A 27551-nucleotide genomic window follows, 5' to 3' on the forward strand; every position below is an offset into this window, starting at 1 on the left:
GCTAAATGGAGTGAAAAGATAGCTAAATCAACAGATGCTCCTCTATGAGCAATAATAGATGATAGAGGTGGGTATTCAGTTCAGTTCAGTGGGTATACAGTTATTTCATTTGAAATAGGCTAATTTCATCTAGTTTTTTTTTTAATACTTAATATTAAAATGTGTACATCACTTGATTTATTTAAAATTTTTATGGTTTACATAAATAAAAAAAGTAGTCTAAAAAATAAAATTAAAAAGTTAACTAGATAATTTAAAATTCCAATATAGACATTTCTGCGAGTTAAAAGACTAACTTCATATAAATAGTATAATATAATAATATTTTTATCATTAATCTATAAAAATGTTTATAATGTTAGATTTTATTATATACTAATAAATTGATATTATTGTTATACATCTATGAATCTTAAGGCTTTGTTTTATATGATTATAGATATCTATTAATTACTTAAATATTTATATGTATATATATATCTATTAATCTTAACTTGATATATCGTCTATTTATCTTTAATATAATATAAATAAAAATTTAAAATTTATTAAAGATAAATAAACAAATTTAATAAATTTATTATTATAAAAAAAAAACTATATAAACTGTTATATTAATTAAATACCTATTAATTAATTTGATTTTTTTTTATTATCTTATTTAATAATTATTTCAATTATTATTTATATTTTTTTTTATTATTTATGTTTTATTAATTATTAAGATTTAATTATAATTTTATTAAATAGTTTATTATTAAATTGGGGAACTTAAGTTTTTTGTAATAGGCTAGTTTTCTTTAATTTTTTTCAATGAATAATTTATGAATTATTAATTGATAATTTTTTATTTATCAATATTAAAGTTTTATTTTGGCTTTAAATTTTATTATTGATTTATTTTATATGTAAGTGTTTGCGTGTATTTTTATTTATTTTAATAGTAATTGAATTTTAATTATAATCTCAGTAAATAGACTTATTAATCAAGGAAACTTGGTGATAGTAATGTCATAAAGCATTGGTTAAATTTGTGCCAGCAGCCGCGGTTATACAAATAATGCAAATAAAATTGGTTCGGTGTGAGATAAAATGTATTGTTTTAAAATAATATTGAGTTTATTAGGTGAAACTTTAAATTTAAGAATTTTTTGTGGTTAATATTTTGAAGCTTGTAAATTTTAATTATAAACTAGGATTAGATACCCTATTATGTAAAATGTAATTGTAAACACTAAGGTAGTAGTATTTATGTTCTTGAAATTTAAAAAATTTGGCGGTATTTTAGTCTATTCAGAGGAACCTGTCCTCTAATTGATAATCCACGATGAACCTCACTTGAATTTGTTTTTCGGCTTATATACCGTCGTTATCAGAATATTTTATTAGAACAATAATTTTCTATAATTTTTATAAGAATGTATATCAGATCAAGGTGCAGCTTATGTTTAAGTAGAGATGGGTTACAATAAATTTATTTAGACGGATCTAATTTTGAAATATTTTAGTAAAGGTGGATTTGACAGTAATATTTCAAAGATTGTTAATTTGATTTTAGCTCTTGAATATGCACACATCGCCCGTCGCTCTTGCTATTATGGTAAGATAAGTCGTAACATAGTAGATGTACCGGAAAGTGTATCTAGAATGACAGTTTAAAGCTTATTTACTAAAGCGTTTCATTTACATTGAAAATATTTTTGTGCAAATCAATATAAATTGAACAATATTTATTTATTAATTATACTCTCGCAACCTGTTGCTACAGAGTATAATAGTTTTGTTCACCTAACGGTTGTTTGTATCACCTAAAACTAATCGAGTTAGATATAGGGTTATATATATATAAATGATCAGGATGAAGAGACGAGTTGAAATCCGGGTGACTGTCTGTCCGTCCGTCCGTCCGTCCGTCCGTCCGTCCGTCCGTCCGTCCATGCAAGCTCTAACTTGAGTAAAAATTGAGATATCTTTATGAAACTTGGTAGACATGTTTCTTGGTACCGTGAGACGGTTGGTATTGCAGATGGGCGTAATCGGACCACTGCCACGCCCACAAAACGCCATTAATCAAAAACAAATAACTTGCCATAACTAAGCTCCGCAATAAGATACAAGACTGTTATTTGGTACACAGGATCACATTACGGAGGGGCATCTGCAGCTAAAACTTTTTTTTTAAAAGTGGGCGTGGTCCCGCCTTTAATAGGTTTAATGTGCATATCTCCTAAACCGCCAATGCTATAATAACCAAATTCACTAGAAGCAAATGCTTTTAGCACTTCTATTGACGGTGTGAAAATAGTTGAAATCGGGTGGCAACTCCGCCCACTCCCCATATAACGGTACTGTTAAAAACTACTAAAAGCGCGATAAATCAAGCACTAAACACGCCAGAGACATTAAATTTTATCTCTGGGATGATATGAGATGACTTTATAGGAACCGCATTCAAAGTTAGACAGTGGGTGTGGCACAGCCCACTTTTAGGTGAAAACCCCATATCTTGAAATCTGCTCAACCAATTTCAACAAAATTCGGTACATAACGTTCTCTTCATATTTCTATGTTATAGTGTGAAAATGGGCGAAATCGGACTACGACCACGCCTATTTCCCATATCACACCATTTTCAATTCCGTCTGATTCTTTCACTTTCCACTATGCAAATCAAGCAACAATGATTATATCGGGGTAAAACTTTGCGTGAATAATACGTTTAAAGTATGCCACCTTGTGACCAAAAATTATCTAAATCGAACCAAAACTGTTCAAGCCCCTAAGTACTAAATATGTGGACCCCAGTGCCTATAGTTAACCTTATAATGAAAATATCAGTCAATCCACCAAGAAATCTCAAACGAGTGTACCATTTGACTTTGCGAGAGTATAAAATGTTCGGTTACATCCGAACTTAGCCCTTCCTTACTTGTTTATAATATCTTAGTACGAAAGGACCAGGTATTAAAATAATAATATTTTATTTATAGAATGTGATTAATTACTATTTTGGCAGATTAGTGCAATAAATTTAGAATTTATTTATGTAATTTATAATTACAAATAATACTTGTTTTTTATGGAGTTTATTTTATCAGTTATTGGGAGTTTAATTTTAGTAAAATGTGTTTTGGTGAGAGTGGCTTTTTTAACTCTTTTGGAACGTAGGGTTTTGGGTCATATTCAAATTCGTAAGGGTAAGGAACAGACTTATCCTCTTTTATCAAACTATATTTCTTATTATATTTCTCCCATTTTTTCTTTATTTTTGTCTTTTAATTTAGGGTTGTTATTTTTTTGTGCTAGATTAGGGGTTTATACTGTTATGATTGCTGGTTGATCACCTAATTCTAATTATCGGAGTTGGTTTCTGAGTTTAATGTTGAATATAGAAGAGAGGGGTTTGCTTTAATTTTTATAGCTGAATATACTAGAATTTTATTTATAAGTATATTATTTTGTGTTATTTTTTTGGGGTGTGACTTGTTTAATATTATATTTTATTTAAAGTTAACTTTTATTTCATTTATGTTTATTTGAGCTCGAGGAACTTTGCCTTGTTTTCGTTATGATAAACTGATATATTTAGCTTGAAAGAGTTTTTTACCATTTTCATTAAATTTTTTGTTATTTGTAATTAAGTTTAAACTATTATTGATTTATTATATATGGTTAACGCTATTTAGTAAAATCAATAGAAAGGTTGATTTATATCTTGTGTTTTCAAAACACATGCTTGTCTCATCATTTATTAATTAAAGGGTTAATAATATTATATAATATAAGAAATAAATGATAGTTAGAATTTGTCCTACTAGAACATAAGATTCTTCTACTGATCGTGCTCCAATTCATGTTAATAAATCTACTATAACCACTATAGTTTAAAATAAAATTTTATTGATTGGGTAAAATTGAATTCCTCGGAATTTTCTTAAGTGGTAGAATGGAAGAATAGCTAAAATAGCAATTGATAGTACTAGGGCAATGACTCCTGATAATTTATTAGGGATTGACCGAAGGATGGCGTAGGTGAAAAGGAAATATCATTCTGATTGATATTGAACTGGGGTAACTAAAGGATTAGCTGGAATGAAGTTGTCTGGGTCTCCTAATAAGTATGGATTTATTAATGTTAAAAGGAGTAAGGCTGTTACTATAACTACGAAGCCCACAATGTCCTTGCATACAAAGTTGGGGTGGGAGGGAATTTTGTCAATATTAGAGTTTAAGCCAATGGGGTTATTTGAACCAGTTTGATGAAGAAATAGAAGATGAATTAATGTTATTGCTAGTACAATAAATGGTAAGATGAAGTGAAGAGTTGTCTACTGCAAATCCTCCTCATACTCACTGTACTAAGTCAATTCCTAGATATGGAGTAGCTGATAATAAATTAGTAATAACTGTTCCTAAGAATGCATCTCTAGCAACAACACTGTCAACATATTATGATTTAACACATTGAACTCATAGTTTAAAAGAATTTTGACAAAAGGAAAATCATAATTCATTTAAAATCATTAATAAGAAGGCCCAATAACAATAGTAACGCGTATGTGTTATAGTATAATAAGAAAATTGTGTGTGGGTTAGAATATTCATTCAAAGTGGTCAGCAGCTTCTTGTAGGTTAGGTCAGGGAATGTAAATCAATAGAGAAGGCGCAAATGTAAAATGAAATATTTTTGAGTACTAATTTGTAGTTCAGATGAGAGAACATCAAAATATATAACTTCGAAAAAGAGAAATACACCACGCAATGTGTGAAATGGAGAAAATGCTATAAATAGACACAACGATTGAAAAATCGATGAGCATACCTATTTAAATTTCTGTTTTTAATTTCAATGATGTGGCAAAATTTATAATTAAGAAAAGCCTTTTTAGTTAAAAAGGAGGATTACTGGCAAAAACTCCAGAATTCATCATAAAATAAACATTTAAAATGCAATTTTTTCAAAAAAAGCGGCCGGATTTCCCCTTTTGTGGTGGCTTAAGTCGTGAGCATGAAGGAGTTAAGCTCAATCCGAATACGAGCATATACGTTCGAATTCTAAAACTCATGAAACTTAAATTTAATTTTTTATTTTGTTAATTGGAATCTTAGCATATCTCAATTCAATTACTTTAATAGCATATTTGACTTCCTGAGATAATTAAAATATTTCAAGGAAATATGTTTATAGTGTTAGCTTTATTGAATGTTCTCTTATTAATACGTATTCACACAAATGTAACAATCTCACATACATTCATAAATACACGTACGCTGACTTTTTGCTTTCTGCTAGAAGCAAGTTTAACGATCGCAAGAAAAGAGGGGTCAGCGGCGCACTGCCCCATAATTATATCAGATATTTTTATATTAATCGAATTTATTTTAAAAACGATTATAAATATGGATTTATGTGTATTTATATTTTTACGTATATTATTATTATATTATATTACGAAAATAAGTCATTAATACATCAATATTTTTCAATACAAATTAAGCAACATAATAATTACTATGGGTCTTCAGTTGAAGCGCCTCTGTGTATGGGTGCAAGCCAACGAAATAACGGCAAGTTCGCACGGACATTGTGTCCTTAAAAAAATTAAATGACGACTTTGTCGACAAATATATACATACATACATATGAGCTGGCATACATATTGACACCAAATTCTACGAATCATTGCGGAGTTGATAAAACTTGTTTCAATTGACAATATTGCGACAATGTCAATCGGCTTTGTTGTCACGTTGTGAAAATTTACTTATGCTCTTTTGAAATACTGCGATTACCGATTTGGCTGCATTTTCATAGCGTCGTTTTTAGATAAAATGGACTAAATCGACAAACTATGAAATAATGATAATAAGTAGACACATAAAAGTACTATATGGAGTGTGCTTGGAGTATATAGAAGTAGTCAAAGATTTCATATGAATGGAAATTTTATATAAATTCTATAATTTAATGCGTTATATAGTACATATTATTAAATAAATTTAAATATTATTTAAACTCGCTAATAACATGACATATTAGCATATTATTCTCCTTTCTGAAGGGAAAATTAGACAAATTCTTCAATTTCTGGTTTTTAGCATCGTTATGAGAAAGCAGCTTGTAGACAACATGCAAATGCGAAGGGGATGGTGGGATTTTCAGTGGCATTGCAAAATTGATTCCTTCAATTTTTCCATTCAAACATTTTCGCGCATTTGCGTACGGATTCCATATGAATACCAAATGTGCTTGACCAGGCGCACAGTAAAAATAGCGCGGCGCAGAGTTATGAACGAACGCACTTTGCTTTGTAGCAGACACACGTTCCTTGCTAATGAATTTGTTGTCGTTGTAATATAGCGCGAGTTTGCTTGAATATGTACATACTGAAAATATATTTGGAGATGCGAATGAAGGAAAGGCAATTTGGAGAATATAAATAAGCTAACGGGAGCCTCCACACAGTAGCTTTACGCTAATTATGAACAAAACTGTATTTTTGCACTTAGCAATTATACAGCCTCTTAATAAGCATCTTTGCTTATTTAAGTAACTGATATGCTTTTTCGCTCAGCTCAGACCACCCACAAACAATGTAAACAATAGTAAATATAAAACCAATTACTGAATAAGCTAATATTGTAACTGACACTCTCTTTATTGTAAGAATTAATTATTATTGTGAAATAGCTTTAGGCAACTATGAAAAATTTATGAATAAGAGTAAATTTAAATAAAGAGCTCAGTTATTCAACTCAAACAAGTGTTTTTGATATCTTCCGCTTGTTCGCGGAAAAGCTATATATTTTTTATATATCTTAAGACAAGTTAATTCACATACAAATTGTTCATTTAAAAGAAGTACACGACGATAGCTATTTGAGTACACACATTAAACCCGCTTGATTTGAAATTGGCTGTGTAGTCCAGTCATTTAAGCTTAAATTAGGTAAGAATCTCGGAATTCAGATACCCAGCTGTAAGTCTGTAAATACTTGTATATTGACACCCTAAAAGTTGTCTCAAAACCTACATATGGTAGGGTGTACGCAACTATTAAATTTCAAGGTCAAAGGTCACAAAAATCGGTTTTTTGCGCTTTTTTTGTAAATATCTCATTTCCTATGGGTTTTTTGCTATTTGTATTTATTATCAATATTGTTGAATACAAAATTCTCTACAAATTTTTTTCATACGGTGAACCGTTTTCGAGATAGAGGGCTTAGAGCGCGCGGTCACAGCATCACTTCAGGTCAACCGGTACCTCCGATCAAAAACGTGCCATATATAGTTGATGAACTATCGATAAATCAATGATTATAAATATTTGTCAATTTTTATTAACTATTATATTATATTTTATCATTTTCTTCATGCCTTAAATCTTTATCTATTCAATAATACTGATCACCGTTTCCTAAAATTAAAAAAATAATGAAGGGAAAAACTTAAATCTTACTATAATTATATTCCCATTAACACTAATGACATTTTAATTAGAAAATAATTAAGTGCATCTTCTTTAAAATCTGTAAATTTGTAAATAATAGGACAAGATATTGATTTACTCATCATTTTAATTGGGCGTACACTGTCTTACGAACAAGAAATTTTCTTTAAAAAAGTTGGGAAAGGCAATGTAAAAACGGAGATATACTCTACTAAAATTTTTGATAATTATCCTCAGTCAGGGAAGGAACTTAAGTTTATATTAAATTATTTTTTATAATAATAATATATTATAACTACCAGCAATTTTAACCAAGTTGAAAAAAATGTAATGAGTAAAACGGCAATAGCAATAGCAATTAATATAGCATTCTCAATAGAAAAAGATTATTGTAAATCTCGACAAGTGGACCTCGATTAGTGAACCTCGACGTTTAACAGATACAAGAAGCAATCACACCTTACAGGAGCTATAAACCCGCTAATTGAATAAGCTAAAATTATGAGCAATAGGATAAATCAATTAGAAATCAGAATTAGTCTTCACATCGAAAATGCTAATTCAAACGCTAAATCAAAGAAGAATTTCTCGACATTCGACAGAGACCCGATCCAATTTATATCCTGGATTTACAATGTCAAATATGTTTTACAGGACAATGAAGTAATAAGAACGAAGACACTCTATAGAGCCATCTTACGGCATATTAGGCAAAAAGTAAAAGGTGACCTAAAGACTTTCAAAACGAACTGGGATCCTTATCTCAAAAACACTTAAGCGTAGAATAGCACAAGAATGAAGATCAAACACAAGAATGAATCACCAATTATCGCTGATAATCAACAAAATGAAGCGGCAGGACTTTTCCAGGGAAACAGGTAACGTGTTACTGAAAACCGAGCCCTTGTCGTATTCATCAGAGGACTAAACGGTGAGTTGTACAGGATGCTAGTCATCTAATGACCCAAGAACCTACCCGGAGAATACGCGTCCTGTCTTGAAATACAAAACATAAACCAAAGGAATTAATCCATCTATTCAAGGGATATATGTAGCACAATTAACAAACAAACAAACAGGGAACCACGAAATCACCACAGGTGGAGAGGACGATGGAATAAATTGTAAGACAGATGCTTGTCTAGCGTACCATATTTAGAACTAACTTTAAAAATCGGGGATATCCTAAAGTTCCTTATAGATACGAAAGCTAATAAAAACTTTGTTTGCGAAAAACTTTCGAAAAATTCCTAGATACTTAAAGGTACTTTTAAAGTCCAGTCAGCCACAGGTCAAGTAAAAATAAACCATAAACTATCTGGACCATGAATCTGATTATCATAAAAGTCAGGTATTAATGATTTCGATGTTTTCACATGATAATAATTTTAAATTTGTCAAACGTACAAAAAGAGCACCAGAAAAAGAAAAAGAACAAATACATACGCAAATCTCACTTTATCATAGTAATGAGTCAATGCATATCGGAATAAACGAAACTTACAATACACTTAAGTTAAAATATACTATCCCAAATTAAAAGAGCACATACAGTTACAAGTAATACTAAATAACTGTGAAAAGTGCCAAAGAGTTAAGTATGATAGGAAACTGATAAGACCAAAGTTGAAACGAACAGAAACACCAATAGATAAAAACAAAATAATACATTTTTCATTTCAAAAAGCAGTACTTTGTCACAGTTGTTGACAAACTGACAAAATTCGCAGTAGCATACAGCATAACTGAGAGAAATTGGAGGGCAAAGAAGGCTATTATAACTGAACATTTCGCGAAATTTGAAAACCAAAACAAATCATAATAGATAATGAATTCGGGGCCAAACAGTTGATACAGTTCTTAAATGCAGAAGGAGTAGAGGTACACCTTACAAAACCAAATTCCCAAACAGGCAATGCAGAAATAGAGAGGTTGCACTCAACGCTGTTAGAAAAACTAAGAGGAATTGATGATCCAGAGGATCCTCTTAACAGAAATGGGAATACAGATAGGTATAGGTAAGTATAATGACCGATATCACTCAACCATTAAATGTACACCCAATAACGCAAAAAATAGTATAGATCCAACCATTTTAAAAAAAGCAATAGAGAGGACTACGAAGAACTGAGATCGTCAGGGCCAATAAAAAACTACAAACGAGTACGACACAAGGACGAACCATATTTCCAAATTTCCCCCCTGCAAAACATTCATGTAGCAAACATAGAGGGGACACTTAAATTAGCTAAAGCAGAGAAGTTTGACACCGAAGAGTAGGATGAAAAACAAACAAAACAAAAAGTGCTAATTCACGGGCCAAACGTTCAGTTTCCCTTATGATATGCCAAACAATACTGAACAAAAATAACTTGACTCACGCGTGATTTGTCAAAGAATCACAAGTTATAATAACAAGTCGTCAAAATAGTATATCAAATAAACAAGCATAATAAAGTTGCTTATTTTAAGCATCAATACCTACATCAAAATAAATTTCGATTAAAACCAAAATCGCTTCTTACAATTAATATTCTGCACTCTCGGTCATTCTACTAGCAGCACGCCAAAATACTTTAAACATTTACAGCCAATATCTGTAAAACACATACAGTAAATAAATACTCCACGATATCCTGGCGCATTCTAAGGCAACACACCACACCGAGAATACTCACAGGATCTCACCACATACGACGACGCCATCACACTCAACATTTGAGAACATTACACATGATGACATCATGCACCAACTTAAGAAAAAGGACGGGGTCATCGCCACCACCACCTCCATCGGTATATGCAATTTGACAGCCTAACACATTCGTTTATGGTATACTTTCGATTACGACAGCGGTGCTACTCAACACGTCTTCTTACATCTAATTCGATACGTCACCGATCGTGCACGCCACCTCCCTGAATCTGGGCACCGTCTCGTCCACTCGCCGTTTATCCCCGAGCGCATTAACATCTTATAAATATACCTATAAGATTATTCCCTTTTCAATTAAATACGTTTTTAGTCAATTTCGAATGAGAATAACACAGCTGTACCGCCATGCGCCTTACTACCCGGATGGTTTGTGTTGTATGTATAAATTATATCCAGCAAGTACCATAACATCAGCTAATGCCGTTAGCGTTCGATATACCTACATATCTTTAGTTCACTAATTTTTTATTTACTTAAGCAAGCAACAACTGATTTTGGGCTTTGATTAAGTCCTGAACCATATTTTGCATGGTGAACAAAAATTGTGTCATACAGCGTCAGATTAGGTATCATAGCTTCTACACCACCCACATTCGCGTTTGAGGACATGTTCTCGGGATTTGTTTTTAACGCATCTGTATAAGAGGGCTTATTCCTTAAGAATGTTTGAAGAAGAAGCTGATTTTGTCGCCGTTTCTTGCGCTAGAGGAGCTGGCACCATGTTAGTCATCTGCACGCCTTTAATTAGTATACCCTTATTTAGTTTAGCTTTGAGTTGTTTATAAACAGGGCAACTTCGATAGTTTGCAGTGTGATTACCACCACAATTACTACATTTCTTAGCAGTTAGATCTTATTTTTGCCGATTGCATTTTGACGAGTGTTGTAACTCACCACAAACTACCCACACAGTACGAATCATACAGTAAGATTTTGTGTGGCCGAATTCTTGGCAATTCATGCATTGGCCTGGTCCATTTCTTTTATATGGCCCTTCGACTGAAATTCTGCGGTGTAGCAAATATTTCAATTTATACATATGGTGTACTTCATTTTTTTCAATCGAACCGAGTTTGCTACGAGTTCTACTTTGTACATTGGTTGCTGAACTTGGTTTTTGTTGTCACGTATCTTACACCAAAACCCTGACCTTCTAAAGCTTCTTTTAATTATTCCAAATCTGCTGCAGCTTCAATGGACTTCAAAACGACTACGAGACTCTTCCAGCTTTTTAACCGATAAGAATAATAGTTTTTTTTTATCCGACAGAAATGTTGACGAAAGCTTTTCTTACTATACAATATTGTATATTCGAATTTTAGTCTCGTCTATATTGCCCCTCTTTAAGGAAACAATGTGGAGTTTTTAGTTCCTATTATGTGCGCTAAGCATTAAGCTCCGTTCCCGTAGATAGATTTGTGGCGGCTTGGTAGTTACAATACCTATACCAATACCGGTCAATACCTGCACTGTGGTTTTGTTTTAAGTTTGAGATTCCTTTGCTGCCTCCTTTTCGTTGCTCTTTGATGTTGGAGTTGTTTCTGTTGCTTTTGCTGCTTTCATTGCGTTGCTTATTTTTGTCGTTGCAAACAAGGTGCTTGCGCTATCTTTCGAGATGGATGTGAAGTTAGAGGAAACAAATATATATGTATATATATTTTATTTTTTCCTTGTTGGTAGATTTTACTTCACAACTGACTGGCAACTCTAGTTTGCTAAAGAAAATAGCAAAAAAAATTAATTTATTGCATTAGGCTCAACTTTAGATAGTTTCTGTTGTCTGTTATCTTTTGTGGCGCCAAAAAAGTATCCAAACAGCTGATGGTTTTCTCCTCTGCGACCAACAAAAGGTAATACCGGCGAATCAAGCTGTAATTTTTTAGCTGTGTACTTTTGTGTTTTTATTTTAAAAAATTCTTTAAGTTTAACTGATTTTTATTACCGTGTTAATACAAATTTTTAGTGATTAAACTCTCAGTTTCATGATAAGTAATAAATGTTCTGTTTTGTGCGGTATTAAAAAGTTTAAACTTTCCAATTTTTGGTGCCAATTTTTGTTTTATTTTATTTCTATTTTCTCACTTTGTTTATCTTATTTACTTCTTTATTCACAGCTGTGTTGCGTTTAGCTTTTTATTTGTTACAGTGCTTCTAAAACTGCTCGCTATATTGCTTCTTCAAATTGTCTTGGTTTTAAACTTTGAAAAAAAAAAAATTGTTCTTAGTTGAATTTATTATTATTAATATTTTATTAACACACTAATTTATTATTTATCTATTAAATTTTGTTCTACCTACTCTTTTATTTGATCTTCATTCTTGTGGTTTATTATGTCTTGTAACTTTCCCAATTGTAACATTAAAGGCGAGTCAGATCGCTACGTTTCATGCTGGCTTTGCGATGGGCTTGCCCATATTAAATGTGCTGGACTGACTGGTAGAATCTTAGATTCTATTATCAACTGTAAGGGATTGCGTTGGTCCTGTTTAAATTGTAGATCTATTGAAATCGATCTATTTAAAGTTTATAGGGAGACACGCAATGGCTTTAACGAAATCGGTCGTGATCTTGTAACCCTCACTGAAAAATTTAGGCACTATGAAAAATTGTTCAAATCTTTTAAGTGCCTGAATGATTCTCACAAATCCTCTAAACCTGCTCCTAAGCGTAAACGTCCTTCCGATGAAGTAACACTTAGTTCTTCTGTTCAGAAAAGAACGTCTCCTCCCAATGACCTAATAAATCTCTCTTCTCCTTGCCCTCAAGGTGATAAGCCGTCAACTTCCAAAGAGCTCAATTCCCCAAAAGCTCTATCTAATGGTAATAAGTGTCTCACAATTCCAGAGGCTCCCCCTATTAACTTAGTAGCATCAGTTAATAACTTGATAGTTATTCCACCTAAAAAGTCTATATTTATTTCGAGACTTGCCAAAGATACCTTGGTGGAGGACATTAAATCTTACATTTCGTCACGTTTATAAATCGATGATATCAATATACGTAAATTTAACTTCAATTATGATAGAAGTATATCATCGTTTAAAATAGACGTATCTCTTGAAACATTCAAAAAGATCTTAGATAGTTCATTCTGGCCACCTGGGACTTTTGTACGCGAATTTAAACCTAAACTTAGAAGTCAAACTGAGGAAAACAGTGTTAAATTACCAAAAGCAACCACCGATATAAAAAACTGATTGGTAGAAATTCGCTAAGCATTTATTATCAAAATGTTAGAGGTCTTAATACAAAATTAACTGACTTGTATTTGAACAGTTCCAATTTTAATTTCCACATAATTGGATTTACAGAAACTTGGTTAAAACCTCACATTTTTGATAATGAGATTTTAAACAGCGAATTTCAAATTTTTAGATGTGATCGACTGAACAGAATCGGTGGAGGTGTTCTATTTGCCGTGCATTCCTCTATCCCATCTGAAAATATTCTTGTTCCAGGGACCGACTCATTTGAATTTAAATGTATTAGAGTATACGTTAATAGTTGCTTTATTTATTTAACCCTATCTTATATACCACCCCATTCGGACTTATCTGTATACATGCAGCATGCTTCTTTAATAAATAGTGCTACCTCGATGGCAAATAATGCAGATTCAATCATTGTATTAGGTGATTTCAATTTACCGTGTGCTTCGTGGAAACCTTTCGATGACTATATCGTGCCGATTTGCAATCGGTCATGTTTTAATGAGTTTTTCGAAAAAATGTCCGAGTTGGGTCTGAACCAAATTAATTTGATTCCGAATAAATTTGGTAAATGCTTAGATTTAGTATACGTTGATACCTCTGCAAAGTGTTTCGTTATTCAGAGTAATCCTCTTGTTCTACCAGAGGACTCATACCATCCTGCTTTGGAAATATCTGTCGAAATCTCAGGCATTGTACGGAATAATAATCATCAAACTTGCTTCTGTACTCGGTTTAACTTTGCAAAAGCTAATTTAAAAAAATTAAATACAGAATTTTCTACAATAACATGGCCTAATTATAATGGTGACATTGAATTGAGTGTCTCTAATTTTAATAACACTATTATGAAATTATTTGAAAAGTATGTTCCAATTGTAATTGTTAACAAAAACAAAAGTATAAGTCCGTGGTTTTCGAAAGAGTTATATAAATTGAAAAACAGAAAAACTCGAGCCTTTAAACATTTTCAAAAAACCGGTTCACTTGTCGACTATTCTAAATATTCGCTACTGCGTCGACAATATTTTGACCTAAACAAAAAATGTTATAATAATTACTTAAATAAAGTACAAAAAAATATTGTAAGTAATCAAAAATCGTTTTATGATTTCGTCAACTCCAAACGCAGGATTTCCAAATTTCCGTCCGCAATGAAATACAAATCTATCATTTCAAGTGACAATAATATTATATCCAATATGTTTGCAGAATTTTTCAAGTCAAACTACTGTAATAATACTTCCAAAACTTTTTCTTATCAGCAAGTGCTGTGTTCGAATACTTTAATTAACGCTCCAATTATTTTTGAAGAAGACGTCCTACTTAATTTAAATAAGTTAAAACCATCTTTTAGTTATGGCACAGACATGATACCTTCATGCTTCCTAAAAAATAGTGCCAAATATATTTACTTGCCTTTGACAAGGATATTGAATTCCTCTCTTAAACACGGTATATTTCCTTCAATATGGAAACAGTCACTTATAATCCCTTTGCATAAAAGTGGAGTTAGATCAAACATTGAAAACTTTAGAGGTATCGCAAAACTATCAGTTATACCTAAACTTTTTGAAGCTATCATCACTGATCATATAACCTTTTCGATTTCTCCGTTAATTTCCTCATCTCAGCATGGATTTCATAAAGGGAACTCGACTATATCCAACTTGCTTGAATTTGTAAACCATGTATCATTGGGTTTTAGGGAACATAAGCATACGGATGTTATATACACAGACTTTAGCAAAGCTTTCGATAAAGTAAATATCTCGATTCTCATACATAAACTTGATCTGCTGGGCTTTCAGCCAAGATTCCTTCAATGGGTATCTTCCTATCTTTATAATAGAACACAACGAGTGATATTTGAGGGTGGTTCAGATACAATTAATGTTTCTTCTGGTGTTGCGCAAGGTAGTCATCTTGGCCCGATTCTGTTCTTGTTGTTTATTAACGATATCTCTTCAGTAATAGAATTCTCAAAAATTTTATTATACGCTGACGATGTAAAGCTTTTTAAATCATAACTTTCAACTGAGGAAAGGTGTCTGTTGCAAACAGACTTAAACAATTTGGTTTCATGGTGTGATAGAAATGATTTGCCATTGAATCTCAATAAATGTAAGACGATGTGCTTTTCCCGTAGATCTGTGCACCCCTCTTCTTATGTAATAAAACACCATATTCTAGAGCAAGTTTTAAACTATGTTGATTTGGGAGTTACTATGGACCCTAAGCTTAATTTCAGTCTTCATATTGATACCATGGTCTTGAAAGCAAAAGCTGTCCTCAGTTTTGTTAAACGTTGGTCTAAAGAATTTAGAGATCCGTATATTACTAAAACACTTTATACAACTTTGGTTAGACCTATATTGGAATATGGCTCTGTGGTATGGAACCCTAGCTACCAAATCCATTCTGACAAGTTAGAGTCGGTTCAAAAACAATTTTTACTTTTCGCCTTAACGCATTTCCGATGGGATTTTAGGGTAAGTCTACCTCCATACACTAGTCGTTTAAAACTTATAAATCTACCTACACTTTCTAGTCGTAGGGAAATGCTTGGCATAATATTCTTAGTGAAACTTTTGAATGGAACTGTTTGCAGTTCTTTTCTCCTGTCTGAAATTAAATTTAATATCCCGGTTCGCCTTTCGAGGCAGTTTAGACCTTTACTGCTAAAATCCTGTAGATCAAATTTTGAACTAAACGAGCCATTCCGCCGTATATGTCATGATTTTAATTCTCATTCCAGCACATTTGACTTATCTGTCTCACTTTTCAAAATTAAAAAGACTTTATTGTTTTCTCTTAATAAATGAAAATGTAACAATTTATTATATTGTAACTTTAGATCTTAGCTGTTGAAATTTTTGTTTCTGTAGCTGAGCAGTTTTAGATCTCAACACTTAAAAAACTCTCTTGCCTTTTCTGACTCGGCTAATTCCGCACGTATGCGGATTGCGCCCCTCGCGTCGGTTGGGCGGGAGGAGGGTAATCGTTGGGTTTAATATTATTATTATTAAAGTAGCAAACATCCCAATCTAAATTAGTTAGTGGTTGTAAGTCGCTGCTTCAGATTCTTTTGACCCTCGTTTTCGGCAAATTCTCTTTTGGTGTGCTCTGTGCATTCACACGGTCGAAAAGAGTCCAGCAACTCGAGTCTAGTTTTTCTGCATTCCTTTTCACAAAATTTTCGTAAATATTTGTGCGGTTCGACTGCGCAACACTTAGAGCGTGTTGCATATTTCATTTGTATGTTGGGATGGTGGTCCCACATTTTGCTTGCATTGAATTAGCATGAATGTGGTAGAACAATATGCATAATACCTACCTGCTTAATAATTTCAAAGAAATACTTAAGACGGCAATTCCCTAATCCACCAGAATGTATTGAATATCCGCTACTAATATTTTCAAGGCCAAATTTATAACAGGAATTTCCTAATCTTTAATTATTAAAAATTCATAATTTCTTTACTCCGTATTAAAAATTTATAATTTCTTTACTCCATAATCTATATCTTAATTTTCTCCTTATTTACAATTTTTCAAAATATTTCTATTGTTCTATGCATACATATTTGCATATTACATACAAAAAATAGATAACAGAATTCAAATTTGCGAACGAATTCATATGAAACCGAGCGCTCTTGCAACCGTTGAAAGAATTTGAAAGTGAAAAGGGTAGCAGCGAGCTGTTACGAACAAGAACACAAAGCGTGCCACCCGAACACGAGTGGCACGGTCCCTTCATCTTTCCTCGTCGTCCCCTCGCCTTCAATAAACCGGTTTGGGTTACAAAAGAATCTGTGTGTAAAAGCAGAGCAACGCTCAGTAGATACAGTAATAAACCTTGGGTTTGTTTAGATATAAATACTGTTAATTAGAGCTTCATATAAATTTTAAAGTTTGATGAGCAACACTTTAATAGATATTACAATATATAATGCAAATTTTTACGTTATTAAAATAATTATTTTGAATTTCATTGCATTTTGTTCAGTTTTATTGACATATTGTATTGTTATTTAATGTTATTGTAGCTGTTTTTTGTTCGTGCAAGTGACGCTTCACGCATTTCTTAATTTTTGCTTGCAAAATGATACAGTCCTGGGTGTTGAGCTTTCGTTTGCCAAATCGGTTAGCCGTTACAACAAAAAATTTGTTGGAAATTGTATTTAAATATAAGAATTTAAATATATATATAATTTTTTGAGTAAAATAACCAAATTTATAGACAATATCTTCTGCTATTACACTCTATTACTCCTGTAGCCCATTAAAATAAATAAGCTTTAGCTTTTTTCTCGCGCATTGCTGAGTTTTGTATTCGTGTAAATTTTTATAAATTCCTAATTCTCTCACTCTTTTGAATAGGCATCTATCCAACTAACTGACTACCAACCGTTATTGTTGCTTCCTGATTAACTTGCAGATTAAGAAAACGAAAATTGCAAATGCAAATATTTCACTCATACATATGTTTACAGATTTAAAGTCACTCTTCAATGTTGTTTTCACAGAAGAAATATTAATAAAATAATCTGAAAATAATTCTATATACTTGTTTATAAGGAATTTCGCATATTAAGTAATAAATATTGTAACTTTTCTATAATATACAGATGAGAATTAGAACGTTGTATTAAAAATCCAGCTCCAAAGACCTAAATAACTTGGGATTGGAAAAATTTCTAAATTAAAACGATTGGCAATAATTTTTTAAAAACTTACGAAAGCAAAATCTTTTATGTTTTTTGTTGGTCATATGTAAGCAAATACAGCTAGGGGAAAACTCATCAACGAGAAACACCTAGGCTGCATAGACTCACTACTTACAGAATATCTGATTGCCAGTAAATCAATTTTTTATGGACGAAATATGACACAATATGACGTTTAAATCATCTATTCATAAAGTATAACTACGCTCTTTCTTCTAAACTCGGAGTATTATTTCCCATTATAAGCAACAACATATATTTATTTCATAGTTTTTGTTATTTAATAATATTTTTGTTATAAAATAAAATTTGCCTAGTATTTACTACCTCACTGCGTTGCTACCACTGAAAATCCGTGATGGCCGCTATTCATCCCCCATAAAGCTGCCGCGAAAAGGTTTTTTACTGTTTCTACTGTGCTCCAACGTACCTGAATGCCGCGCTTTGGATTCTTCGGATTGATGAGTGAATTTTTTGCCTTTTTTCAGTAAAATTTTTTTACTTTGTTGAAACGAACTATTATTTCAGCTTTGTTCAGTTTCAGTGTTTCAATTGTAAATATGTAATAACTACGATGCTCCTGCCATAGAATGATCAATAACATTCTCAAAACCTTTATATTCAAATTTTGCTACGTTTACGACTTTCCATAAATGACTAAGCTTAATAAAAAATATACTAAGTCATATGAAATTCGTGATTTAATATGTACGACCAGCATCCACAAAACGTTAAGTGTATTGACAAATTGTCTAAAATTGTAATAAATCATGCAATACTGATCAGTTAAAAGTGAAGTTCATGGTACGATAGAGAGTGAAATCCACTATTGTTGAATCCTCCGAAATAAAATAGCGAGAAACCAAAAAAATACGTTAAACTATCATAAAATAAAAAGAGTTACGAACTTTACTTTATTTAGAAAGAACAAACAAATTAAAGGTTAAACCAAACCCATTTTTAAAAAGGAAACTGTCGCTAAAGACAATACCGTCACAATAACTACTAAGATATCAGAAAGACTCATAAATCGCATTTAAAAAACTGACGTACATTTATCCTTTAGACTCTTACCGTACTGGACAACTGCAACGGTGGACACCTACGAATATGACAGCCCGCTCGTACCGAGCAAACAAGGACTAAGACAGATAACAAAAGGAAAGTAAAAATTATCCACACTATCGCCTTAGACGACTAAGAATAAATTGCCTACGACGTAAAACTTACTAGTTATAAACCACGAAACTAGTAAAACAAGTATTTTATTTCCACAATTGAAACGTCAGCTTTCCGAAATAGATAATTTACTAGGTCAACTACGAACAAATAACAATTTAATAGGATCTGCTTGGAAATGGTTAGCGGGACACCCCTATGGCACTAACTGGGGCCGAATTCTTTCCACAATCCACGAACAACCTGAAAACAGTAACGTACAAACCACAAACTAATACCTTATCAAGACAAATAACAAAATATTAGATAGTCGTAATACACTTGTAGATGAAATAAGTAAGGATAACATTATTCGGACAGACATTATATAATACATTATATATAGTGAAAACGAAATTGCGAAAATCATATTAGCAACCCACTTAGCAAAACAAGGAAAGGGTAGTGCCCTTCGAAAATTAGCTGCAAGTTGCACTAGTACCAAAAACCGAAGATACCCTATACAATAGGCTTTGTATCTTAACTACTAGTAGCTGTCAGCTATCAGTAAGAAGAAAATGGACAGTTACTCTCACAAAGAGCGAAAAAAAGGAAAGAAACGGAAAACTAGCAAGAAAATATCGAAATGTTGTTTTTTAAATAGGTCAAATAACGCTTGTATACATATGTGCTTTAACAGCTGTTTCTTCATATGGCAGTAGATAATTTCACTAGCAGAAACTAGCAGTTCTCTTAGCTTTTTATGCTCTTAACTTCTGCTCTGTTCTCTCTCTCTGCTTCTGCCGGTTTTTTTTTGTTAAGAAACAGAAACTTTGCTATGTTAGCTAGCGATAATTAGCAGTTAAGGCACAAACCTAATATTATTATACGTTCAACTGTAGAACAAATTAAACTAGTTTACTTATAATTCACTACCTTTTCCGTATCTCAAAATGATAAATACTGTATACTTAGAAAATGTATTGAAATAAATGATACTACAATAGTCCAGAGATACCAACTTTAACAATTAGACAAAGCCCATTGCATCGCACAAATTCTTAGCGGAGAGAAAACGCTTAGCGATTATCAATACGTAATCCAAGCTATAACTTAATTAGTTAGAGAAGAAACAATAATATTTCTTTTATATTATATTAGAAATAGTCGACTAACGATTGTCATCAGTGTGCGGTGGGCAGCATTAACTTGTATGCTTCATGCGCGCATATACGCACAGACGTACATTTATTTACATTACACACATACACATACATTTATAAAATGGGATTTAAATATTTCACTAGTATAATAAATAAGAACAATTTGCCGCAATGTTACAACCATTTTCCTCGGCTTTCGGAATTTGAGCGAATTATTATTTGGTCTTTAGAAGTAAGGACACCAAAACGAATAACAAAGAGAAAAGGGACACTGCGATAAATAACAATTGTATACTGAAACTAATAATGCACAACAGTACACTTGAACTAATAATTATAAATTCGTGACAAATATTCGCCGTTTTGTTAGATATCCTCCCGTGCGCGTTCATCCTATTCAATTACTCTACGTACAAAACGCCCAACTAGAATTAGGGGCGATTAAGGATCTCTGCACAGGCGTATACTATTTCTACACGACCATTAGTTACGCGGCACAGTGACATCACAGACAAACCACGTAATGTAGTTTTGAGTGTGACTGGTTAATCCTGGTCTGACGATGTCGGTATGTATTTTAGTAGTCTGGAGTCGATGCTATACCCAGCTTCAATTACTAAACTCGGCATAAAGTATTTTTAGGTTTATGTTGATTAGAGGTACACGCTATACGCATCTCTACTTACGTTCCTAAACATCACATTCTACAGGATTATTTGGACCATTAAATATACACTTTATACTTATATTATAAAATATACCCAATTTATTGGGAGCACGAAAATTATTTTCACTAGCTTTAAATAGGATTATAAAGGTAGCACTCGAATCATTAGTTTTATAATTGAACTCCGTTCAAATTTATTTATATAACAAATTATTAATTATTAAACAATTAAAATTTAATAAAAGTAGTTGTGCTGGACTGGAAACAAAACCAGCTGATTGCGCGAAAATGATGTCCGAACAATTTTGGTTTTAATCAACTTATCAAGAACAAGTGGTTTTGCTTGCGATTTGTATTGTGGTATAGGCTTGATATATGCAACTATATTCTGACAATTTTTTTGGTTTTATAGTTGGCAATACAATAAGGAGTGATTGTATTTACGATTTTTTTCTTGTATCGATTTTTTATGCGGATTGTTTATGATTTGCCTTTTCTGTATTATCAGCAATTATTTGCAATCTCTTTATTATCGGCTTATGAGGATAGCGACTCCACGCCTGGCTCAGATATGGCCAGAATGGGTGCTCCTTTCAAACTTTTGAAGAGGGATCTTGCGAGAGTGACATTTGTGATTTTCGCTCACTTTTTTGAACTGAGACTTACAACTTTTACAAGTGTTTCCCATAAACTACCCGTATGAAGAGCGCTTAGATAGATGCGATAAGTGCGACCTTTGCTTTTGGAAGTCTGGGTGCGTATTTGATTATGAAAATTTAGGCAACTATGAGGCACTATAGTAAGATATTATAGTCGATTAGATAGTAAAGTCGATTTTTGGACTTTCTATGACAATTACTCGTATGTTGCGGACGATACTATGTATGGAAGTAGGCGATTGTGGCCAAGATTCGGTAGATTCGGATATCGTTAAGATTGTTTGAGGATTGTGACCATTTTTCTAAGTAAAGAAGAATTAGGTTTTCGCTTGTATCATAATTGGCGAAAACCATCCTGCGGGGTCGAAAAGTTTTGCCACAGAGGATAAAATTTGGCGTTTTGTTATGGCGGATAATGCTGATATTGACTCTGTAGTGTATGAAAACTGATCAGATATCGCATTCCATTGGATCCCCTGTATTTTTATGTTGTACTGCCCTTTTCAAATTTAAGGAAATTAGTGTACAACAAATTTTCTTTTCGAATACTTAGTAATATATCTCGATGATTTGGTTGAATTATAGATATTTGCGTTTTTAACACTGGGGTTGTCAGAAAAAACTCTGAAATGGTTTTTTGTGCCAATTTGTAGAGTGTTGGAAGATTGTGGCTTTGGTGGTAGTCGTACGACATACCGGCCATTATTTGATCGAGTAGTTGTGGCTTTGTAGAAGTCTTTACAATACTGATCTTCTGGGGTTGTAATTGATATGAGGGGGCGTTTTTCCAACTCCCGAAATTTTTTCAATTGTGAATTGAGGTATTCATTTGAGATTTCCTCAACTTGAGTTGTCATAGTGGTAACTGGTTCCGTAACTAGTCCACTAAGGATTCAACCAAAAATAGTATTTTGTGCCAATAGTGTGCTTGAAATTTTCTCAACACCCTCGAGTATTATCTGAGGCATGAGATCGCTGCCTAATAGAATATCTATTTGAGCGGGGTTATTGCAGTTGGGATCTGCTAGCTTTAGGTGTGAAACCTTTTGCCAATGCTTGCTATTTATATGATAGCTTGGAAGCATATTGGCTAGTTGCTGTAAGACTATAGCTTCTGCTTTAATTCTCTTATCCTCTTGGGCGGAAATTAAGGTAATGGGGCAGATTTTATTAGAGTTTTGCATTACTCTTCCGCCCATTCCTGTAATTTCAAAGTTGGCTTGTTTTGTTGGCAGTTGTAGCCTATTTTGTGCCCTATGAAACACTATGAAAGATCGTTGTGATCCTTGGTATATTAAGGCCCTAAGTTTAAACAGCTATCCTCGGTGTTCGGTGGAGATGATTGCTGTGGGTAGTAATACCCTATTTTGTATTTCGCTGTGTAGCGTTTGAGTTTTTTGTGCCTTTGAGCAACATGGTGTCTTTTGGCAATTTTCGGGATTTTGGTTTTTAGGAGTTGTTGTTACGACTAAACCTGTGGTTCTTTTTGTATAAGCGCTTCTTTGGGGTGATATGGGAAATTTGCTGTAATGAAGCATTGAGTGGTGTCTTTTGTGACGATATAAGCATTCGAATTTGAACCGCAATTTTTATACTTATGCGCATGTGACAAGCAATTTGTACAAAGTCTTTTTGATCTGACAAAACTATTTCGTTCGTCAACTTTTAAGTTTTTAATCTTCTCGCATGATTGTAGTTTATGCCCTCTTGTGCATAGTTCGCATGACGAATGATTGTTCTGTTCGGATGTGAACGATTGCGTTTTGTATAAGCTTCTGTTTAATTTGTTTTTTCTACTAGCTTGGGGTCTATTGAAGCTTCTATTAAGGTCGTTTTGATAGTTTTGGGTTTTAATAATTTTTGTGTACACCCTTTCAGCGATTTCATACTGGATAGTTAGAAAATCATTCATTTGTTGCCACGTTGGGCATTTCTTTCGTGATGAGAGCGATTGCTCCCACAAAAGTAACGATTTTTCTGGTAAAGTGGCGGTGCATATATTTACCAGTATTGGGTCCCAGCTGTCTGTGGGAATATTTTGTGTCGATAGAACCGACAAACAATTTGAAACAGTGGATAGTAGTTTAACAAATTCTTCGCTTGTTTCTTTTTTTAATTTTAGGCAAGTTCATTAATATCGATATTTGTTTATCGACCAATATTCTTTCGTTTTCGAATCTTGGTTTAAGAGCTTCCCAAGCCAAATTGAAATTATCGTCATTTAGTGCGAACTGTTTTACTATTACGCCTGCTTGACCCTTTGTTTTGTATCGGAGGTGATACAATTTTTGCGCATTTGTTAATTTTGGATGGTTTATGTAAACGGCTGTAAACATGTCCCGGAAGGACGGCCATTGTTCATAACCACCATGAAATATTTCTGTATCACATGTGGGCACCTTGAGATGGATGCCTGAACTTGCCTCTTGACTTAGAATTTGTGGCAGCCCTACTCTCGGATGTGGAGTAGGTGCAATCGCTTTTATTAGCTTTAATTGATCAGAAATCATAGCTTTTGTTTCTTCGTACTGGTCTAAGCAGTTTTTGTTTAGTGCGTAAGCCGATGATTTAAAATCGTGTGGTAGATCTGAATTGTCATAATCTACAATGGCGTCATGAGCCGTTTGGAGACGAGTCCAAAAATTGTCAATATTTTGTTTTTTTATTTCCAATAACGATTCAGAGATGTCTTGAATCGGTGAAGATGAAAATCGAGTGCAGTATCGTGTTAATCTGTCACTCTCAGAAATGAATTTGGTGGCACAAATATTTTTGCCTTTTATTTGCTTTGTGGCAACCTGGCTTGCGCGTGTAGCTTCTGCAGGTATAATTTGATTTTTATCCACATTCATCTTTTTTTTAGTATGTTAAAATATTTGTCAAAATTTATTAAAATTTTCTCAGTGTAAACCTTATTTACTTGCAATATGATTTTGTTGTGGTTTTATTTTGATTGTCTTGCTTTAATTAATTTAATTATTAAAAATCGCACTTTTAATTCAATAATACTTTTTATGTCCTTATGCTGATGTATTTAGGTACACCCTAATACGCGGACTAGTTAGTATATATTTATGTGCTCGTGAAATTGAGAGCTCGTTGAAGAGATCAATACACTTTGTATATAAGTATGCACGGATTGTTTGTGCGTATATATGTTAATTTTCTAATGCAATTGAGAGCTCATTGAAGAGATCAATGTGCTTTTAGTTTTTTTTTAGACGCAATCCTGCTTGTTTGTTACAAGGGGTATTGCCGGATAATTGCCTATGAGGACTTTGAAAATATTATATAAAATTGTATATAACAATATATGTATACATATGTATGTATGTAAGTATGTTGTTGGTTATATTTTTTTTTTTTGTATTTTGTTTTTGATAATTTTCAAATTAATTCAGTGAATTCGTTTTCACTCTACCGCTGTTTAATTACTTGCGAATTTAAAGTGTATACTTTTAGAAATTATTTTAAATTTTAATTTAATTATTCCCAGTGTAGAGTAAAATGGGATAGGCAAATTCTATGCCATATGATCTTATATATATAGATATAAGATGTAAGCATTAAGGACATATGCATATATGTATGTTTTTTTTTTCTCTTTTTGTTTTTTATATTTGAATTTCGATTTATACTTGTGCCTTTGCTTACTTAGTTTATGCAATCCTGCTTATTGTTTTTTTTTTTTTTTAACATAAGGGGTATTGCTGGAGATATGTGCAAGTATATACTTGAATTAGTTTTTTGTGTTTGTTAATGGGTGTGTTTGAATACACAAAGGTAAGCTAGTAGATAGGCATTAAATAATTAGATATTTGATTTTATGTATGCGTCTATATATTATATTACACCAAACTGTTTTCGGTTTTCACGTAAATTAAACCCGAAAATTGAACCAGTTTGGTAACCGTATTAAATTGTTAAACGGATTTGGTATTACAGGTATTATATAGTTATATATAAACCTATAAATTGTACATACATATGGGCATTTTCGTATAATAAATATTTAAGGAGTAAATACGCTCACTTGGTATTCCATCCATGAAAATATATTATATAATATGTGTATGTTTATGAGCCTGCGTTTTGTTCCAATTAATTCCTTCCACTTCTTTTGAAGTCTTCCAGCAGTGTTGTGTTATTTGTTGTTTAAACAATTTGAGTTTATGTGTTAATATCCGCGCCCGTTTATTTTGTTTTTATTTCTGTTTTGTGTTTAAGTGCTTTTAGGTTTCGCGCCCGATATGTCTTTTAGTTTTTTTTTTTTGTTTGCTTATACAGTTTTGTAGTTTTTGTTTTTTAAATGCACTTCGTGTTTTGAACTGTTTTGTTTCACTGCACTCTTTTCGTTGGTTTTTTTATTTTTATTATATGTTCTGTCAGTAAACTTTGTGTTAAGTATGGGTATACATAATTATGTATTTTATTTTCACTATGTATATTTGATCACCACACCGCACTGTTTGTAATAGTGTTTTTTTTTTTATAAAAATCCGAAGGTGCCTTTCGGTAAGGCTCGAAGGACCATGAATAAAAATATACCCAATTTATTGGGAGCACAAAAATTATTTTCACTAGCTTTAAATGGGATTATAAAGGTAGCACTCGAATCATTAGTTTTATAATTGAACTCCGTTCAAATTTATTTATTTAACAAATTATTAATTATTAAACAATTAAAATTTAATAAAAGTAGTTGTGCTGGACTGGAAACAAAACCAGCTGATTGCGCGAAAATGATGTCCGAACAATGAAGGTTTGAGTTAAACGCGCTGTACCGCTGAGAAGTCTAGTTAGCGCGTAGGATCACTATTTAATCGAATGTGTATAAGCGAAAGATGATGTGGCGCTCAGGCCCGTAGTCGATAACGAATGATGATGTGAGGGCGATGATCCCGTCCCTTTTGTTAGATGTACAGGTGCCGTGTTATGGTGTGTTTTCATCGAGTGGTGAGAACCTGTGATTGTTCTCTGGTGTGGTGTGTTGCATTAGGGTGCGCCAGTTGTTACCGGAGAGAGTGGTGGTACTGAGGCTTAGCTCATTTAAACAATTATATTGTTGACATGGATGGACAGTACAAGAACTCTTAAAAAGAATATACGAGTATGTTAATATCAAAAACCCGAACAACAAATTTACAAGCTTTATTTACAGAGCACACCTTCAAAAAAATGCTGCCGCTCTAGTAATCAGTAGTGGGGGTATTATTGCTGGGCAATTCAAGTTATTTTCCTATTAACAGTGAATTTAATTAAACTCTTACTCTAACATAATCAATTTTCCTGTGCGCAAATATCAACGAAAAAGAACAATTAACAACTACAGTATCCAATTATAACCCAACCCTAGTAGTGCAGTATCTGTAACATTATAGATATACAAGTAAAGTGAAGTACCCAGTACGGACGTGTTTTGTAAGTGTAAGAGCTGCAAAACTATTGATATCTGGACCACTCCAAAGCTTCAATAGTTAAAAAAAAATACTATAAATAGTATCGATGGGTTTTCCCCTTGAAATCTACTTACTTTTCGCTGGTTTAAATTAAGAGAACTTGATCATTAATTAAAATGATATTCGTTTATATGTACTGTAGACATTAATCTTTGGGTTTTTGATTTTTTGTTGTTGTAGAAAAATATATGCTCTGAAACATCCGTGTCCCGTTAGGAACTGCGTCATGTAAAAGTCTGTCTCGCCGTGCTTCCACCCATGCTTGTACATTTCCGATTAATCGGTGCGCCTAGATTCCATTGGCTGATGTGTCCCAACGATCTCGCCATTCTGTA

At 32.7% G+C, this 27551-nt stretch overlaps 1 pseudogene; it reads right to left on the minus strand.

The window, feature by feature from the left end:
- Window positions 1–3755: 3755 nt before the first annotated feature.
- Window positions 3756–27551, minus strand: part of LOC138856048 (cytochrome b-like) — a 54802-nt pseudogene continuing 31006 nt past the window's right edge.

This window comes from Bactrocera oleae, chromosome 3 (assembly GCF_042242935.1).
Source record: "Bactrocera oleae isolate idBacOlea1 chromosome 3, idBacOlea1, whole genome shotgun sequence".
In the NCBI taxonomy this organism is placed as follows: domain Eukaryota; kingdom Metazoa; phylum Arthropoda; class Insecta; order Diptera; family Tephritidae; genus Bactrocera; species Bactrocera oleae.